The following is a 21,687-nucleotide window of genomic DNA, read 5'->3' on the forward strand; positions in this document are numbered from 1 at the left end:
TTTATACGCGCGCGCTCACGACGTGGCACGAGACGCGGGTTTTCCAGCCAATCAGCAAACAGCACTTTCACACTTTCACTCTTTTATTCAAGCCTAACCTTTCCTCTCCCGGGAATCACAGCGTCGCCATTTTACGTCGTTTATGGACGGACCAAAGGAGGAGGAATGGGGTGATTACACGTGAATACGGTAATGTTACTTGTAACAAAAGTATTCCTTATATGAAAATCACTCAACTTAACACTTTTTGTGCGTATACTGATGGGAATATACTTCGAATTAGAATTTACTATTGTGACAAATACCAAAAAACATAGCAATTTACAGGCTAACACTCCAATAGGGATATTTTTCTAACTCTATCCTGTGAATTAATTGATGAAATACAGCCAGAAGTGTTTAATTTTGATACCCAAATCGCTATTTAAGCATTACACACCTGCATTAGCAGGCATCCATTTTCATCTGTGTCATGGCACTATGGTGCTGTGACTGGGCCCTATGAAGTCATCCTGCTACAGTCATACCTGTCAACCAGGGCCGGTTCTAGGCACGCACATGCTGGGGGGCAGTCAGAAATCTTAATGGGGGCCTATAAATGTAGTTAGAATGTTGTATTCTGGTGTTAAACCATGCCAACATTTCAAATAACAAGATTTCCGTATTTGGAAGTGAGCCCTGAAAGAAGTTTGGGATTAATCTGAAAGCTCGGTTTCAGAGGGCTTCGCGAAATTGTTCTTTTGTGATGTCACAGATGGGCGGGCTTCTTTATGGGCGTGGCTGTAGGCGCCATATGCTCTCTGCCCTCCTCCCAAGCTCTGCTTCTCTGTTTACAAGGCAAGCTCAGGCAGAAGTTCTACTAGTTGGTGATTCCCAGCAAGAGATGATTTCATTTGTCACACGGCATTTCACACGGGAATGTTTTTGTGAACATGAAAGTGAAATATCCGGCAGCGAGCCCTCGCAGGGAAAAATGTCCTGCTGTATATATATTACTACATATTTGCAATTTACATTATTTCTTATGGGTAAAATTGATTTGGCTAGAGTACGTTTCTAAATGACACTAACCAAGGTTTGACTGTCATCATGAATAAAAGTCTAAATAAAAGTGAACCTAAACAGTGGTGCTGATTTTCACACAATCCAAAGGAGTTCACGTTCAAGTCCTTTATTTACAAATACGTTCAACATTCTTACAACAGATGAACATTATTTCTTATGGGTAAAATTGATTTGGTTAGAGTACTGGTCCGGAGGAAAAATAAAACAATCCATTTGAAATAAAACCTTGTTTTGTGTTAACATATTTGCAATTTACATTATTTCTTATGGGGAAAATTTATTTGGTTAGAGTACGTTTCTGTTAGAATCGGACCTCCTGGAACGGATGACACTAACCAAGGTTTCATTGTCATCCAGGATCTGTATATGGTAAAAAGAGGTCAGCTGAGAAAGCGACATCATGAATAAAAGTCTCCACGGTCAGGTCATCAGTGAACCTAAACAGTGGTGCTGGTTCTCACACAATCCAAGCGAATTCACATTCAAGTCCTTTATTTACAAATACAGTCAACATTCTTAGAACAGATGAACATTATTTCTTATGGGGAAAATTGATTTGGTTAGAGTACGTTTCTAAATGACACTAACCAAGGTTTGACTGTCATCCAGGATCTGTAGATGGTAAAAAGAGGTCAGCTGAGACAAATAAGCGATGAATAAAAGTTTCCACAGTCAGGTAATAAGTGAACCTAAACAGTGGTGCTGATTCTGACATAATCCAAGCGAGTTCACGTTCAAGTCCTTTATTTACAATACGTTCAAAATTCTTAGAAAAATTAATCGTTCATGCACAGCACTGGTTTTGACTAATAATAGACCTCATTGATGAAAAAAACGCCATAACACAAGTACGTGACAATGGAACCGCGGTATTGCGAGGGAGGACTGTACACATCAATGTTAGGCCTGTTGGCGCTAACTGGCAGCTATGTGGCTGTCAGCAAACTCGAGGACAGCCTTAGCCACAAATGTATATCAGCACCCCCAGTTTACGGCCGTGGGGTGAATGAATCATGGCTTTTAGTGTAAAGCGCTTTGGTGTCAGGAAAGGGAAGCCATTACTATTATGAAAAAGAGCCCACCACCCACTCTCCCCTATACACTCTGAACCCTCACCCAGTATATGCAACACTCACACTAATAAGTACAATAGAGAGCTTGCTTTTCATCTTAGGCATAGCACAGGATCAATCTCTTTAATGTAAATGCGGGAATGACAACATGCAATACTGTCCTCTGTTCAAGTATAAAAACACAGTCGAGCCTCTAAATTAGAACACATTCCGTTCTGGATTGCTCACCAACTTCGAGTTCTTTGTCTTTGTTTGTCTTTGTAGAAACATTCATTCATTTATTTTCTACCACTTATCCTCACTCGGGTCGCAGGCGTGATGGAGGCTATCCCAGCTGACTCACAATTACGAGGGCACCTGAATGCGTCACGGTGCAGCAGGAAGGAGATAGAGCGTCAAGTAGTTCCTTGCACTGTGTGCATCATATCAACAAATCTAAGGTCTGAATGATGACTTTGTGCATTAAGAGTGTTTCATATTGACAATTGACCCCAAAGGGGTCGTTGTTCTCTTAGAGTTGGGACACCATGGGAAGATTCCACTCAGATAATGGACACTTCATACTCAACAAGCAGGATGAAAACTAGCACACTGCCATCAGTGCTGAGCAAGCTTTGGTGCATTCAGGTGTATCATGTAACTCCTCGGGTATAATTTGCCGCTGCATTCATGGACACTTGGACACAATCACTCGCACACGCAGCGTAAATCACGTGATATTAGAATAAGTTGATGTTACAAAATGTTCTGCTTGAAACAAGACAAGACGGAGCATAAGACAGTCACGGAAACAACAGTAAAAAGGTGGTAACCAAAATCTACCCTTAATGATGGGAGAAAAAAGACTTAGCATAGAAGCTACTGGCAATGGAAGTAGTGGTACACAGTGGTACAGGAACAAGTGTGAGGCAAAGCAACATAATACCATGTTCACCATAATAATAACTCCATAAAGTACAAACGTGCAATTTTCGGGAGAAATTACGCCAAACTGCAACGCTACGCTTGCCGTTGAATCATGCACCCTAGCATACTAAAACATTAGCATGATAGCACTGAGTGTCTACAGAAGTTAATATCTGAGAAAAGAGCTAACATGTTAAAATTAGCATGTTTTACAATGCTAGCATGCTAATACGCTACTTAAGTTTATATCTTTAAAAATCCCCAAAATGCTAACAATGCTAACTTTTAATATGCTAACACCTGGTATTGTACCTTGCGGAAATACTTTTAATGCTAACATGCTAACAATAAGCATCATAAAACCTAACATGAAAATGTAACTTTATTCATTCATTCATTTTCTACCGCTTATCCTTACGAGGGTGGCGGGGGGTGCTGGAGCCTATCCCAGCTGTCTTGGGGCGAGAGGCGGGGTACACCCTGGACTGGTCGCCAGCCAGCCAATCACAGGGCACATATAGACAAACAACCATTCACACTCACATTCATACCTATGGACAATTTGGAGTTGCCAATTAACCTAGCATGTTTTTGGAATGTTTAAAACCGGAGTACCCGGAGAAAAACCACGCATGCACGGGGAGAACATGCAAACTCCACACAGAGATGGCCGAGGGTGGGATTGAACTCTTGTATCCTAGCTGTAAGGTCTGCATGCTAACCACTTGTCCGCCATACAGCCCAGTGGAGTACAGAATTCCTTTATTTACTACTTTGTTATATTGTCAAGCTACAAACCAATGTTAAGGTTTAAGTGGGCTCATTTTTCTTTGTGATTGTGTTGTCAGGGAGGTATGTTGAATGTACGTTACCGTCACATATTTTATGTTTGTCATTTATGCTAAGTATAGTAGTAGTGTAGAGTGCGACAGTGGCTTGGAAGACCGATGGTCGTGACTGTAGAAGAGGGAAAGTAAATCATCAGTAACAATGAGAGCCACAGTCATGTATTATCAAGAGCGGGGGGTATTTTATCTGCATATCTGAGGCTGCATAACAGGAGATCAAATTGTGCAACCTGGTGCTAGTGGATTGGTGGAGCTGGAGCTTTTCAAATCATATAACATATGTATATAACATGGGTTATGTAAAGTAAAATAAAGTAAAAAGTGGCCCCCACATGCTTTCTAGAGGACTCCTTTGTGGGTTTCATGGACACATACCTGGCTAGTTGTAATCAGAATGCTTTCTGCTTGGTAGGGGATCATGTACTTATGTTCCCTCTGTCAAATACAAATTAATTTATAACTTTATATTCCATGTTTTTCCCCCCCTCCGACCATAAAAATGCATGTCCACTACACTATGTGTATTTACTTTTTCTCCTCACCTGTCACACGCTGTGTATGCATGACTAAAAATTCATTAGCCTCTTTTATCTGGCTGTCACAGATAGCCGTTATCATGGCTGTCGCTGGAACAACACATGAAATACAAACCTTTTAATTAAGAAAAGGCCTTCAGCTAACATAACTAAATCTCATCACTGTTCTGAGCACATATTTGTCAGGAACAGGAGCTTCAATAAAGATTAGACGGAAAAGCCAAGCCTTTGTGTGTGTGTGTAAAATTAGGAGATTACATATTGAAAAATGAATGACTTCTATATTGCAACTAATAGTAAAAGAGCCAGCAAATCCACCAAATTGGTGCCTGTATTACAAATGACAGGATTACAGGATTTCTCCTTATCCTGGATGAGTTTGAGGATTAAGTCCGGATATTCTGTACTATGACGCTGGTTCGCCTTTTAGCTGGATACTACGGGAACACGTCTGCTGGACCTAACTTGCTCATGAGCAGGTTTGGTTTTGAGATACAAGCGAAGAGTTGATAAAAGTCCCGCCCACTGACCAATCGGTTGTCTTTGAAAATGACATCATCATTCATTGACAACGACGGTGCAGATTCAACACAGATAGTAAAGGTCAATCAGGCCTGGGCAGCAAAACCCTTTTGATTGGAGGAAATGACTTCCAAGGGGCTGCATGGCGGTCGAGTGGTTAGCGCGCAGACCTCACAGCTAGGAGACCAGGGTTCAATTCCACTCTCGGCCATCTCTGTGTGGAGTTTGCATGTTCTCCCCGTGCATGCGTGGGTTTGCTCCGGGTACTCCGGTTTCCTCCCACATTCCAAAAACATGCTAGGTTAATTGGCCACTCCAAATTGTCCATAGGTATGAATGTGAGTGTGAATGGTTGTTTGTCTATATGTGCCCTGTGGTTGGCTGGCCACCAGGGTGTACCCTGCCTCTGGCCCGAAGACAGCTGGGATAGGCTCCAGCACCCCCCACGACCCTTGTGAGGATAAGCGGTTGAAAATGAATGAATGAATGAATGAATGAAATGACTTCCATCTTCTGGGGTTGTATTATACAAATTGACACTGTTATGTTCTCCCTATGTTCTCCCACAGAAACGACAACAATGGTGATGATCATCATCTTTGAGATGTTTCTACGCCTTCATTGCAGGCCATCTGTGGTCAATGAAACTGATCGGTGATGATTGGGAAAGGCACACACCTGTCTATAAGAGGTTTCTCTGGCAATTCTTCTGGGAAAGGGTACAGCAAAGTTCTGCTGCTTCGAAGGTGGCCTCCATCTTCTGCCAATGATGGTCCCCTCTGAGAAAGCTCCAGTTTTCCTCTGTGGAGAATGGAGAAGCTTGTTGGCATGAGATTACATCTACAGCTGGCAGGTATCGGCCCACTTTTATGTGCCCCCGTCTTTCTGTGGGGTCAGACTGGACCATCACTGAAGGGCTTTTAGGGAACTGCTGATGCATTATTAGATGAATTAAATGATCATTAGCAACACCAGTGATGGCGCTGTGGTCATGTTCACCATTAGAGGTGTGAAAATGGCCTCCGCTGTGTTTATTTTTATAATAGTACATAATACCTAGCTAAATCATTTTTTTCAAGGAGTATATCCGTGTACTCAGATGAAAGTGACTTTTTGCAAACTTTATGCAGCCAGAAATTATATTTTTATTATTATTTGGGGATTTGGATTTTAGGACCGTTAAATAGAAGCACTTGATTGACACTTTTATGACGTTAGGGACTACAGCGGTATTTATTTTATGGAAAGGTTTGTGTAACCATGGCAATGCTATTAACGATATAGACATGTAAACAATAGACAATGCAGACATAGCATGATGCAGGGATAGTACATAGTACATAGTACATAGTACAGTACAGTCTAGTATAGTACAGTCTACTACATAGTCTAGTACAAAAAGAAAGAAAGAAACCACCCCAACTAAACATTACATAAGCCATCATAAGCTAACATGGAGAGAAAAAACATCAATGTTATGGGATTGTTTCAGTGAGATGACAAAATAAAAGTGTGGAGGAGAAAAAGAAAACTATTCTTAAAAATACATCAAATTAAATAATAAAACTTGAATCTTACTACTTCCCAAATGTCACTATTAATTTTCTAGTACACTTTTAATTTACACATTTTTTAAAATACTAATATTTTTACAAATGAGTATTCATTAATTCATTTTTAATTGCTTGATTATTGATCAAATAAAACTATATGTTTCCTATACGGATTTGAGCCTTTGGGGGAAATTTTTACGTTTCTATATAGATGCGTAAGTACTGTGTATTTAGTATTTGTAATGTTAATATTCTTAGTAGTAAATATATGATCCATTATATCACAGTAGGTCATAACGACATGCGCTGTCCTATACAGAATCTATCTGGAGGGCATGTGATATGATACGTGATATCATGACCCAGCAGCTGAGCTGCAGGATGCCAAATAAGGAGGAGGGCGGCATGGAGGCCATCAGTGATGCTCCATGGCGAAGCCAGCTGTCTGCCTGCCCTGGAGGAGGTCAACCCTGCTCACGACGATCTTAGTACTCAAGTTCAAGGTATTACTTTAGACTATAGTTGGAAATGAATTCCTTTATTAGATGGATGAGGCAAAGCAAAGTATCCTCCAAGATTCCTGAATCCGTAATGAAGGCAGCAAATGGGAATAAGCACCATGTTTTAGTACTTATTATCATACACGGGTGGCGAATGTGTCTTGTCTGCCTCAAATGATGCTCTATAATGATTAGAATGAATATAATATATAATGAATATGATGAGTAATTTGTGTAAAAGTCATGTACTGTCACAGGCAGGCATGGCCGTGACCCCAGGATGCAGACACAGGAACGTTGTGCAGGTAAAAGTATAATTTTAATAAGGGTAGCAGTCCAACAGAAAACAAGCAAACAGGACAGGAAGTGAATGAGAAAATAAGAGTATCCAAAGGGGAACTAAACTAGAAAGGGAACAGCAAAGGAAGCGAAGACAAAATAAGAGCATAGATACAGGAAACAGAGGCAGAGCTGTCACAAGGGGGTGAAGCCACCTGATCAAAATAGCCTTTGGGTGTCTGGGCATGCGAGTCTGCCCCCACATATGTGCTTTCTGATATGAACATTTTAGCATGAATAGTCAGACATTTTCTCTAGAAGCCATATGTTTAGGTAGTATGGATTTGCATGCAATGTTTTATTACAGTGTACCTCTCATTATTGTCAAATAACTCGTTTTTTAGTGAATACTAATCCAAGCTACAACAGAAAGATACGTTTCCATGAAGGTCCAGGGAACAGCAAAGGAAGTGGAGACAAAATAAGAGCGTAGATACAGGAAACAGAGGCAAAGGAGGAAAACACAGAGAGTTCTCACGAGGGGGTGAAGCCACCTGATCCAAATAGCCTTCGGGTGTCTGGGCATGCGAGTCTGCCCCCACATATGTGCTTTCTGATATGAACATTTTAGCATGAATAGTCAGACATTTTCTCTAGAAGTCATATGTTTAGGTAGTATGGATTTGCATGCAATTTTTATTAAATTTTTATTAAACCTCTCATTATTGTCAAAGAACTCGCTAATCCAAGCTACAACAGAATATACGTTTCCATGAAGGTACAGCCATGGATTTGTATTTGCCATCAGTGCTGGAAAATAAAACCCAAAAGATGCAGTCCCTGTGTCAGCCCTGACCAACAGACACCAGCGGCCCAGCAGATGAATTATATGTTAGGACTAAATAAGTACATTTTGACAATTCCCCATAGCGCACCTGACAATAGGTCGCATTTCTTCCAGTACAATACAAACAACAGTAAAGTAAACGTGTGCTCCACTGTTGCGTACAGAAATTATTTTCAAGGTTTTGGATCAGAAAGAAAAGCACAACATTCATCACGGTGCACAATAGCTGAAAGCATTTTCACTATCAAAGCATCTGTTCACTACATTTGTGTGGTTGTATGATTGCATTGTTGTAGCTGATGGCCCGTCCAGGCAGGAAGGTAATTGGGCCAGGACAGTGTAATTCCAAACTGTCCACATACAAGCCCGCTGGAATGGACATAGTGGTGTATGTAAGATGAAGGAAACTCAAAGATTGCACTTATTCGGCCTCCCGACCTTCCAGTGGGCTTTGCACAATCCAGTTCTGAAGGAAAAGCACTGAAAATAAAAGAAGATTAAAAAACACCTGATAAAACGTGTGTGCAATGGGAACTATGGCGGGTAACAGCTTGTAGTTCTCACAAATCTACAAAATCATCAAAAGGAACATCGTCAAGAATATCAGTAGGGGCGTTGTTCTTTCTGCATGGAAAAGTTCTGTTGATGAAGATGACAATGGCTGTGTTTCAATTCCTTACACGTGCAGCCTTTTGTTATTGAGAAAGCGATTATAATGTCCTGGTTTTCACTGTTTTTCATTAAATTCAGCAGCATTAGTGCACTCTGCTCCATAGAACAGCCTCCCTGAGGGACTGCTATGTGTTTGAGTGGAGCCAAGAAGCAGCAAAAAGCCAAAGAAGAAGCAAAGCTATGTGCAAAGTCTCAGCAAATTGGCGACACCATGCACAACGGGAGCTAAAAGTACCAATTTCTTACAACTTTAGAGGCCATGTTTTTCCAAAAAATCTTGGCTACTGTCACGGTGAGGCATGTCAGTGTTGCGGTGCAATGTTTAGCTTTATTCCCCGAAAGCGAATGCAGTACTGGCATACAACACGCCGAAATGAACAATGCACCAACAAAAGGCAGACGCACCTGGCTGAACTAAATACAACAATCAAATTACAAACAGGTGCATGTAGAGAAAGTAAAAGTGACGGAACACAGGACAGACCAACACAGGAAATAATACAAAATAAGAGCATGAGAGTAGGAACTAAGGCTGACAAAGTGAAAACAAAAACTGTCACACAAGCAACGGTGCGGATTGTGACAGCTACACTCCAAAATGAACAAGAATTCGACCTTAGTTTGTGTTGGTTTTTAAATGTTGGATATGTTAAATATGTGTGCGTATATCGTATTTTGGAATAACACAATTTTCTATCCATATAGAGGAGGAATTAAATTAAATTAAATTAAATTAAATTAAATTAAATTAAATTAAATTAAATTAAATTAAATTAAATTAAATTAAATTAAATTAAATTAAATTAAATTAAATTAAATTAAATTAAATTATACTGCTTTTCCTCACAAGGGTCGCGGAGGGTGCTGGAGCCTATCCCAGCTGTCTTCGGGCGAGAGGCGGGGTACACCCTGGACTGGTGGCCAGCCAATCACAGGGCACATATAGACAAACAACCATTCACACTCACATTCATACCTATGGACAATTTGGACCCTAACCCTAACCCTAACCCTAACCCTAACCCTAACCCTAACCCTAACCCTAACCCTAACAATAAAATAAAATAAAATAAAATAAAATAAAATAAAATAAAATAAAATAAAATAAAATAAAATAAAATAAAATAAAATAAAATAAAATAAAATAAAATAAAATAAAATAAAATAAAATAAAATAAAATAAAAATTTAAATTAAAAATTTAAATTAAAAATTAAAAATTAAAAATTAAAAATTAAAAATTAAAAATTAAAAATTAAAAATTAAAAATTAAAAATTAAAAATTAAAAATTAAAAATTAAAAAAATAAATTAAATTAAATTAAATTAAATTAAAAAAATAAAATAAAATAAAAGTTATAGGCATAGGCCACACGGTCTGTGTGGAGTTTGCATGTTCTCCCCATGCGGGCTGGACTTTTCTCTGGGTACTCCACTTTCCTCCCACGTTCCCAAAACATGCATATGAGGATTGTTTATCGTTTATGTGAGCAGCGACTGACTGCCGACCAGTCCAAGGTGTACCATGCCCCCTACCCGAAGTCAACGTAGCAATAGTAGCATTTCGAAATGGACCCTTTGTTTCTCTGGGAGCCAATAGAGAGCTGCAAGCTGTAGCTATGGGCTGCTGTATTCTGCACCCCCTGGAGGCGATAAAGAGAGGACAGTAGTCCGAGTTGCAGTAGTCCAGCCTTGATGTAATAAAAGCATGTGTTGCTTTCTCCAAGTCTGCAGGTGGGAAGTATTTTCTGACCCTAAAACCTGGTGCTTAGTGGTTCTCCAAATTTTTTCCAGAACCCCTTCAGACATTTGACCTGAAGTCATGTCGCCTCTACTCCTGCACACTGAAAAACAAACACTTCATCTTAATTAACCTTTTGATCCTGCTTGGTTAGTCTGAAGTGTCCGTCACTTGTGTGTGTTGTGTGACTCAACAAGACCACACTCCCCTTTGGACTAAATCTTTCCTTTGGACAAACCCACGCCCTTCTGGACACACACACACACACACACACACACACACACACACACATACTGTATATTGCCTAAAAGAGCTTATCCACATGACTAAATGATGAGCTGACCGGAATCTTTCCATGGCGTCCCAATTCTAAAAGACCTACCACTCCCTTCTTAACCGTAAAGCCTCATTTTAGCGTGAATCGCCTCCCACAGTGCCCGTTTTTTCATCTGCACCACTTGTGGATCAATTGGAACATCAATATCAAGGAAACACTCTTAATGCACAAAATAATCATCTCACTCACTTATTTCTTCATGTGATGCAGACGGAACAACAACAACTTCCTGCACCAGTCTCCTAATTGAAGCGACCAGTCGGGTATGATAACCTCACAAGTTGACAATGTTAGGAATTCCATGTATGACAACAAGAACATCAACACAGCTTTGAGCCACTGCATATTTCACAGAGTAATTAGCAAAGATTAATTAGTTCTCCTCGGTTTACAGACCTGTGGATAATGGAAAGGTTAATGATCTTGCTGGGTTAAAACCTTATCATTGTATGTTAATAACTCGTAAAGCCACTACAGGAATTAGTCACAACTATGGAAGTACATCCTTGGAAAATATAGCATAAACACTGGTGTTTTATTATTGTTATTACTACTACCATTGTTATTGTTACCTATCACATGTTTACATGTCTTTGTTTTATTGAACAAACTTAATGGCCTTGTCTGATTTAGCTTATGAGGGACACACATACGTATGCCGCCGACAAAGACCGTTATTAAAACACTTCCAACGGTTTGATGGTTTTATAAGCCTGTGGTAACCATAACATGGAATACTTGCAGTATTACATTATTCCCTCCTTCCTGGGTGCTCAAAAATAAAAACACAGAAGCAGTGACGGCATCTCCAATATGTAGCCTTACCTTTTTGTGACTGATTACCAGAACATGAACAACATGCTGGCATCCACAAGCAACATTATGAACTGAAAATCAGGTTTGCTGCCTCTGCTGGGGCCCTCCAGCCGCATCCGATCCCTTCTGAACCACAAATGCAGCCGACTTCCTCTTCCATACCCTTGTCATTCTGTAGAGTACATACATAGTTTTAGCATTTTAGCGTTCGGTTAGGCTTAGGTTAGGCTTTCTACAACATCGATAACATGTAATGTATTTGTATATGTCATTGTATTGTAAACATGTCATTTTTTGGGGGGGACTACCAACATTTAAAAAAACTCGGGTAGACCCACTGACTGTGGTGGGAAATGGCTCTTAAAAACTCCAGACTTTGTGAACTTGTAATTTGCACCACGCTCCCTGTATGCACACTCTTCAATGTTACACTGATTAGCGTTTTTGCTCCATGACTTACACAAAATAAACACAGTTAGGACGCTGATAAAGTCAATCAATCAGTAATAAATAAATATAATAATAATTATAATAAAACGGCAAATAATAAAAAAATAAGAAACCACATATAGTTGGTGGGTAGACAAATTATTTTTTTCAGATTAAAATGAACAAAGCATTATTAGAGCCCTGTAGACATGACAAAACACGACTATAGTCACATTTATACTTTTTTTATTTGCAACATATTGCGCAACTGCAGGGTCTTGAGACACATGCTAACTCGCAAACTAGAGAGCTAGCGACCTAAACGGTAGCCTTCAAGTATTTCCTTTAAACTTAAATTGCCAAAAACTTACCACTTCCACACGAATAGGGAGGATAACTATTAACAGTTGTTTAACCTTTAACATGAACATTAATCAAATGTAATAATTTTTTCTGGGTACATGATACCATACAGCATCCATATCAAACTTCAGCGGGCCGCACTAACATTAAACTTTCATATCAAGGCAGGGGCCTCAAACTAGTGTCCTGCGGGCCACATTTGGCCTGCGGGCCGCGTGTTTGAGACGCCATGGTGTAGGGCTTCAGCAAGTCTGTGGGCTAGTCCAGCCACATAGTCCAGGCCCATGTTCACTAAACAGTCCTATGTGAAATACCGTTGACAGGTACGGAATAACCACTTTTGCCTGATGCGTCGTTAGGACTTGTAAACAAATGTAGCTTTCACTTACACCCAAAGAAAGGGCAGAGAGCGTATCTGTCCGACAGTGCATGCCCATATAAGGAAACTGACACTCTGTGATGTCACAGGGAGCCGGTGTTACAAAAAACTCTCTCTTTCATTGTATGTGTTACCAACGTAATCTGCCCACGGCCTTCAGAATCAGGAGTGCTGGCCCATGTCACTTAAACGCTATTAGCAGTGGGGCTGTTTCTGTAACCAATCAGATTTCAAGGCCAGCTAGCAGGCGTACAGTAATGTCCACAGTTTTTCATCATCTGACATATTGATCAGAGCAAAACAAAGCCCGGTTTGACAGGCAGACCAAAAATTGCGCCTGTTGTACCTTGCACAGCATAAAGCTCGCTATGGCTGGGCGCAGGAGCAGGAGAAACGAACTTCATGTCCGACATTCTTTCAAATCCATTTTCAAGGCTGACTTTTCCAGAAAACCTAGACCTCGTAGGAGAGGCGGATCCCAAACTTCTTGCAGGGCTCAATTCTAAATATCTGAAACTTTGGCATGGTTTAACACGCGAATACAGAATTCTAACTACATTCATAGGTCAGGAAAGTGGAAAAAGCATAATAGTAGTAGTAGTAGTAGTAGTACTTTAAAGCCACACATGAGGTTGTTTTTACACACAGGGAAGCTGGAAAGCTTGAATGAAAGCTTGAATGAATAAAGTTACGTTTTCATGTTACGTTTTACGATTCTTCTTGTTAGCATGTTAGCATTAAAACTATTTTCACAAGGTACAATACTAGGTGTTAGCATGTTAAAAGTTAGCATTGTTAGCATTTTTGGGATTTTCAGAGATATAAACTTAAGTAGACGGTGCTTTCATGCCGCGTGTTAGCACGCTAGCATTGTAAAACATGCTAATTTTAACATGTTAGGTTAATTGGCGACTCCAAATTGTCCATAGGTATGAATGTGAGTGGGAATAGTTGTTTGTCTATATGTGCCCTGTGATTGGCTGGCTCGCACGAAGACAGCTGGGATAGGCTCCAGCATCCACTGCAACCCTTGTGAGGATAAGCGGTAGAAAATGAACAAATGTATTTGTTCATTCAGTTTGACAAAAAAAAAATTCTAAATATCTGAAACTTTGGCATGGTTTAACATGCGGATACAGAATTCTAACTACATTCATAGGTCAGGAAAGTGGAAAAAGCATAATAGTAATAGTACTTTAAAGCCACACATGAGGTTGTTTTTACACACAGGGAAGCTGGAAAGGTGAGGAAAACTAGCAGCAGGAAACTAAAGCTGAGATACTTTGTGTTTCTTTGGAAAAGACTAGCAAAAACTTTTTGTTTTACTTTCGCAAAATACACTTTAATTTCCAAGGAGGCATTAGTATCTGGTCCCCCCATCACCCCATTGAAATAAAATAATGCATACAATACTAGAATGTATAATACATTTAACATATCTACATGTTTTGTTTGCATCCTTTCATTGTTCACTAAAAAAGTTAGGAAACCGTTGCTGTAACCTCTTTTGTGAGTAATGTGCCAATCAAGACTACTAATGTGTGCCTGTTGGAACAAGTGTGGGAGGGTTAATTGTTCATGTAATGTGATTGTTCATGGTAAAATGTGGGGAGAAGATGATTGGAGGAAGGGAGGAGACTACTTAGCATCCTGGAATTTGCCCTTCCCGTTCATTTCACCCCTCGTCTTACCCATTCCTCTTAAAACCGAGGGCCAAGAGGAAGACGCCACGACCCACGCCTTGATGTGAAAGTTTAATGTTAGTGCGGCCCGTGCAAGTTTGATATGGATTCTGTATGGTATCATGTACCCAGAAAAAATTATTACGTTTGATTAATGTTCATGTTAAAGGTTAAATAACTGTTAATAGTTATCCTCCCTATCCGTGTGGAAGTGGTAAGTTTTTGGCTATTTAAGTTTAAAGGAAATAACTTGAAGGCTACCGTTTAGGTCGCTAGCTCTCTAGTTAGCATGTGTCTCAAGACCCTGCAGTTATAGTCGTGTTTTGTCATGTCTACAGGGCTCTAATAATGCTTTGTTCATTTTAATCTGAAAAAAATAATTTGTCTACCCACCAACTATATGTGGTTTCTTAAGTTTTTATTATTTGCCGTTTTATTATTATTATATTTATTTATTTATTACTGATTGATTGATTTTCTTTATTCTTGATTTGTTTATTTATTTTTCATCTTATTTTGTGTAGAAAAATAAAAAGTAAGATATTTGAGAACAGTGGAATGTTTTATCAGAGCTTTTATTGTAGAAAATCGGAACCAAAGCAAGGTTTATTCATTTTTCTGTTTTTAATAAATGTTTTTTTTTTTTGGGAAAACCTGATGAGGCCCAGTCTCACCCAGACCCTAGCTCCAGTGGCCCCCAAGTAAATTGAGTTTGAGACCCCTGCTGTACAACCTCAGGGAAATGTTACATCTTCAACATCTTTATGTCGTCACAATCCTTAACTATATACAATACATTCATATGTGGACTAAAATTATGGAAGCGATGTACAATAGGAGCCAGTTTAGGAAACAGTTTATGAAATAGTACAATCATATTGTGCTTCAAGGTACATAGAAGAAGAATGCTGAAACGCAGGGTCTGATTTTTTTCCTCCAAAAGTAGGCCGTAAAATTTCAAGCATATACAAAGGCACATAATGTTGCCTTTATGCTTAACTGATTATGTTTTTCCTCCAAGCGCTGACAGCAAACTATGTTTGATTGTCCTAGTGTTTCCTGAGAGGCAAAAGTTTGTTTGGCTACAGAAATGATGAGATGCAGCTACTATATTTATGATTCTTCTATATGTGTACTGTGTACGTGTGTAAGTGATCTGAAAGACTTCATTCATTCATTCATTTTCGGTTAGCGCGCAGACATCACAGCTAAGAGACCAGGGTTCAATTCCACCCTGGGCCATCTCTGTGTGGAGTTTGCATGTTCTCCCCGTGCATGCGTGGGTTTTCTCCGGGTACTCCGGTTTCCTCCCACATTCCAAAAACATGCTAGGTTAATTAGCGATTCCAAATTGTCCATAGGTATGAATGTGAGTGTGAATGGTTGTTTGTCTATATGTGCCCTGTGATTGGCTGGCCACCAGTCCAGGGTTTACCCCGCCTCTCGCCCGAAGACAGCTGGAATAGGCTCCAGCACCCCCGCGACCCTCGTGATGATAAGCGATAGAAAATGAATGAATGAATAAAGTTACGTTTTCATGTTAGGTTTTACGATTCTTATTGTTAGCATGTTAGCATTAAAACTATTTTCACAAGGTACAATACTAGGTGTTAGCATGTTAAAAGTTAGCATTGTTAGCATTTTGGGGATTTTAAGAGATATAAACTTAAGTAGACGGTGCTTTCATGCCGCGTGTTAGCATACTAGCGTTGTAAAACATGCTAATTTTAACATGTTAGGTTAATTGGCGACTCCAAATTGTCCATAGGTATGAATGTGAGTGTGAATGGTTGTTTGTCTATATGTGCCCTGTGATTGGCTGGCTTGCCCAAAGACAGCTGGGATAGGCTCCAGCACCCCCTGCGACCCTTGTGAGGATAAGCGGTAGAAAATGAACGAATGTATTTGTTCATTCATTTTGACAAAAAAAAAAAGTACCCCGACCGTTCTGTACCGTTTGTCACGTCACGTAGCATCTGATGATACTATTTTTCATTAGTGACAATACAGTACATTAGCCAGGGAAGGTTCTTAGAAAGTTTATTATTTTGGATGCACGTCTGAAATGATGTTCATATTATTAGCAAGTCAGACCACTTTTGTGATTATTGTTGTAGTTTTGTATATCGGGATTTAGCCGTGTTGCCAAAATCCAAGCCCTGTCAAACAAAGCAGGTTGTTACAGATTAGTAAGAGGAATTAAAATAGAAGCTCTCCTGTACTTGACTCCGGGACAAGTAGCTGCCGTCATTCCGCATACGAGTGCTGTCATAACTGCTGCCGTTTAGCTCAAATAAACATTCCCAATGATAAGGGTGACTGCAGCCGTTGAAAGAGAGGTGGGAGTACGTGCCCACGAGCCACAGAATTGGTAAACAAAGTACTTCAGGTGATACAGATAATGAGAAAGGTTTGTTTTGGTATCCGCTGACTTTTGTAAAATGGCCAGCAGTAATTATAACAGAGAAAGGAAATAAACATGTAAAGTATAAACAGCATGGTCCATCATCTGCGTCTTGACACACAGGTGTTAAAAGTTCTTAATGGTCCAGGTCTTGACCTAAGTTCACCGCACTCAAGTGGTCTCAGTCCCCTCGTTCGCCGCGTTATTCAAATTCAAATTCAGGTACAATATGTGCAATACTGGGCGGCACGGCGGTCGAGTGGTTAGCGCGCAGACTTCACAGCTAGGAGACCAGGGTTCAATTCCACCCTCGGTTATCTCTGTGTGGAGTTTGCATGTTCTCCCCGTGCATGCGTGGGTTTTCTCCGGGTACTCCGGTTTCCTCCCACATTCCAAAAACATGCTAGGTTAATTGGCCACTCCAAATTGTCCATAGGTATGAATGTGAGTGTGAATGGTTGTTTGTCTATATGTGCCCTGTGATTGGCTGGCCACCAGTCCAGGGTGTACCGAAGACAGCTGGGATAGGCTAAAGCACCCCCGCGAAAAAGCGGTAGAAAATGAATGAATGAATGAATGTGCAATACTACCTTTTGTTTACTGTATAGGCTATTGTTTTTGATATATTTACATTTATTCTGAACAGCACCTGACACTTTTTATATTTATATTCTTATACCTATTTTATTTATTTATTTTTTTCCCCTTATTTTTTTATTTCTACTCTCTACAAAAGGCACCATGGAGTTGCACTCATATTTTGTTGTATATGATACATTTCATTCATTCATTTTCTACCGCTTATCCTCACGAGGGTTGCGGGGGTGCTGGAGCATATCCCAGCTGTCTTCAGGCGAGAGGCGGGGTACACCCTGGACTGGTGGCCAGCCAATCACGGGGCACATATAGACAAACAACCATTCACACTCACATTCATAGCTATGGACAATTTGGAGTGGCCAATTAACCTAGCATGTTTTTGGAATGTGGGAGTACCCAGAGAAAACCCACGCATGCACGGGGAGAACATGTAAACTCCACACAGAGATGGCCAAGGGTGGAATTGAACTGAGCTGTGAGGTCTGCGCGCTAACCACTTGACCGCCTTGTAGCCGGGTATGCAATACAATGGCAAAAAAAATCTTTTTTTTTCTGTTGATTTGTTCAAATTCTCTGATCCCATCTTCACAAATATCTTTCAGGAGGAGAATACGGAATTAGGCTCCTCCGAATGGGTGTGACTGTTGGAGGCACACCCGATCCTGCAGGAGTGACAGCTGAGATAAAGAATTTTAAAAAAGGTAACGACTGCTCATTGGCTCGTTTGCATGCTAACAGTGATTGGATGTTTACACTTAAATGAGAGGTGAATGGAACTCTCCTGCTTTTTTTTGGGGGGGGGGGCTTTTATTTAATGGGGTGTTGGCCCCTCCCTCACCCTAGTGTAGAGCCGCTCCATTCACATGTTTTTTCTTCCCCCCGCCCCCTCCCTCCTGGAGAATGCCACTCTGGGCAATTTCCCAAGTGGCTCATAGTGGCTCACCACTACTGACGGAGCTGACCATGTCCAAGACTCATGTAGGTGGGTTGTCTGCCATCCTTGACAGTATAAATGCTTAAAATCGGTAATTTGAAGAGACATTTGCAATCGGAGACCCTGACTCTTCATCTGCCATCTCCAATAACACCGTGCCCCCACATCGTGACGCACACAAACCCAAGTGAGACTCCACTAATTCACCAAACAAGTTGCGAACAAACCGTCAGTAAAAATAACCAAAACCCAGAAACCCTTGTCAAAGCTTCCTGGATGTAGGACCAGGCCAGTCAGGATGCAGTCTTGATTTTGGCCGGATTGGGTCTAAATTGACCTAAATCCACAATGAAACCCACGATCACGCCAGATTAAAACGTGACAGGATTTCTCATACAGAAAAAAAATGGGCGCACCAGTAAGTAAGATAATTAAATAAGTAATAACAATACAAACATAAACAAAAATAAACGAGGCGGCACGGTGGTCTAGTGGTTAGCGCGCAGACCTCACAGCTAGGAGACCAGGGTTGAATTCCACCCTCAGCCATCTCTGTGTGGAGTTTGCATGTTCTCCCCGTGCATGCGTGGGTTTTCTCCGGGTACTCCGGTTTCCTCCCACATTCCAAAAACATGCTAGGTTAATTAGCAACACCAAATTGTCCATAGGTATGAGTGTGAGTGTGAATGGTTGTTTGTCTATATGTGCCCTGTGATTGGCTGGCCACCAGTCCAGGGTGTACCCCACCTCTCGCCCGAAGACAGCTGGGATAGGCTCCAGCACCGCCCGCGACCCTTGTGACTGCAGACAGTTTAGGCTCAGGACTAAAATGAAATCCAACTGAATCAAGACTACGAACATTTCCAGTCGGGATGCAGTTTTGATTTTGGCCGGATTGGGTCTAAGTTGACCTGAATCCACAATGAAACCCAGGAACGGAAGACAAGAACACTTTTTGGCCTTGATGAATAACCGACTCCCTAATAGCCGCTGGAGGACCAGACGGAGGTGGAGCATGTGGAGGAGACAGAAGAAAAAATGAGGATGTCGTAGAGATAGACAAAAACAAAATGGCCAATAAACTCCTGTAGGACATCATTTATGAGGCACTGGGAAAAACAGCAGACGCATTAGTTCATCCAAACGGCATGACTAGATATTCAAAGTGGCCAAGAGGGATGCAAGGCTGTTTTCCATCCGTCTCCCTCTCAGATGCACACAAAGTGGTAAACGTTGCTAAGATCAAGCTTGGTAAAAACCGGGTTGAACAGGAGAGAAGGTAGAGTCCAAGAGGGGACGAGGACAGTGGGTCCAATGTCCCATTTTCCATCGCTACAAAAAAAGCGTGATTGGGTGATGATGACGTCATCCAAGTTCTTTGGGAGGTTTTCCAAGCCCTGGAAAAAAGACACGAGGAGCTCAGTGGGATTCCAGTCTCTGTTAGGATTACGGAACTCAATTGCACTGCGGAAAGAGGTGCAGCATCTGGAAGATCTAGAAAGCGTTCTGAGCGGGTTATTATATGTAGTTGCTCTATAGGAGTCCTCAGTGCATAATATCCCCATTTCGGTACGAGGTACATTATTAAAAAAAACAAAAAAACAAACCTTAAACTGTATTATGGAAAGCAGGAAGTGAACAAATGTAACAGTTACTGATTGTAAAAGTACCAAATGGAAGGGTAGGATTTAATAAGCTTTGCTTCTTCCTACTCCTTTTGGACATGTGGAACTGTGAACTGATTATGGGATGCACTCAATTGTAATCTGATGCATGTTCAAATGAAATTAAACCATTACCATTACCATTACCATAAAGGATGTCCTCCAAGCGGTAAACTCCATCAAAGAAAATGCAAAGGAGCCTATCCCAGCTGTCTTTGGGGGAGAGGCAGGGTACACCCTGGACTGGTGGCCAGCCAATCACAGGGCACATATAGACAAACAACCATTCACACTCACATTCATACCTATGGACAATTTGGAGTGGCCAATTAACCTAGCATGTTTTTGGAATGTGGGAGGAAACCGGAGTACCCGGAGAAAACCCACGCATGCACGGGGAGAAACTCCACACAGAGATGGCCGAGGGTGGAATTGAACCCGGGTCTCCTAGCTGTGAGGTCTGCGCGCTAACCACTAGACCACCGTGCAGCCAAAAAGACTTCATTATTTAGTTATTTTTTTCATGAGCTGTGTGGCGTTGATGATTCACTCCGTCTTGTAAAATGCACCGCATACGTTACGAAACAAGTTTAAGATGGTCATATCACCTCGTACTTCAGTATGTGACAAAATAATAATAATAATAAAAAATAAAACAACAAAAATACAAAAAACATAAATAAATTAAAAAAGAATAATAATAATAAAATGAATAAATAAAAAAATAACAAAAATGTCAATAAAATAAATAAAAATCATCATTATTAATAATCAGCATTATTAGCACATATTATTCCCAGAGTACCCAGAGAAAACCCACGCATGCACTCGACCGCCGTGCAGCCCCAAATTGCAACATGTTTTATGAAATATATCCAGCTCAGAATCCTCCCCACAAACCAATCAGAAAGGGTTTACTTTGGGCTCCTGCAACTCTCTATTTTAGCCGAGACCAGTCTTCCAATTGTAGACTTCAAATGCCCCCCCCCCAAAAAAGCACAGTCAGCCCATTACTGCTGTCTTTGCTTCACTCCCCTGGCTGCCTGTTGGGTTTTAGGATTCATTTCAAGATTGCATTGCTTGTTTTTAAATGCCTAAATGACTTACCCCCTTCTTATTGATCTGTTTGCTCTCTTTGCACACCCCTGCTGAAACACCAGTTTCTTTGGGCATTGGCCCACGTTAATTAAAAACAAAAAGGAGAAATAAACAAAATTACATTTTTTATATTGTTAGCCACAGAAAGAAAGGCCTTCAAAGCGTACAAAAGGAGCTTTGTTATAGAATGAAATTACTGCAGCAGCTCGTTGGATGAAATAGAATATCAGAATCAGAAACGGTTTTATTTCCAGGTATGATCAAACACATACTAGGAATTTGTTTTGGTGAAGTAGGTGCAGACACATCTATTAAAAAATGAAAATACAAAATATACAGAATACAGTATAAATATATGTACACGGTGTGTTTTTTTGTTTGTGATTCCGGAAGTGCAGTCTGATTGTTTTTCCGAAGAAATCTCCAAAGAATATCATGAAA

The 21,687-nt window shown here is 40.5% G+C and overlaps 1 long non-coding RNA gene across 2 annotated transcripts; it reads left to right on the forward strand.

Annotated features, from left to right (window-relative positions):
• Positions 1-59: 59 nt before the first annotated feature.
• Positions 60-9,490, forward strand: LOC131109704 (uncharacterized). Of its 2 annotated transcripts, XR_009120775.1 has the most exons (4): positions 60-189; positions 5,520-5,803; positions 6,823-7,006; positions 7,261-9,490. It is a non-coding gene; the product is annotated as an uncharacterized LOC131109704 (long non-coding RNA). The 2 variants fall into 2 exon arrangements; XR_009120774.1 differs by having other exon boundaries at positions 6,823-9,490.
• Positions 9,491-21,687: the final 12,197 nt, after the last annotated feature.

The sequence above is a fragment of the Doryrhamphus excisus genome, chromosome 22 (genome assembly GCF_030265055.1).
Source record: "Doryrhamphus excisus isolate RoL2022-K1 chromosome 22, RoL_Dexc_1.0, whole genome shotgun sequence".
NCBI lineage: Eukaryota > Metazoa > Chordata > Actinopteri > Syngnathiformes > Syngnathidae > Doryrhamphus > Doryrhamphus excisus.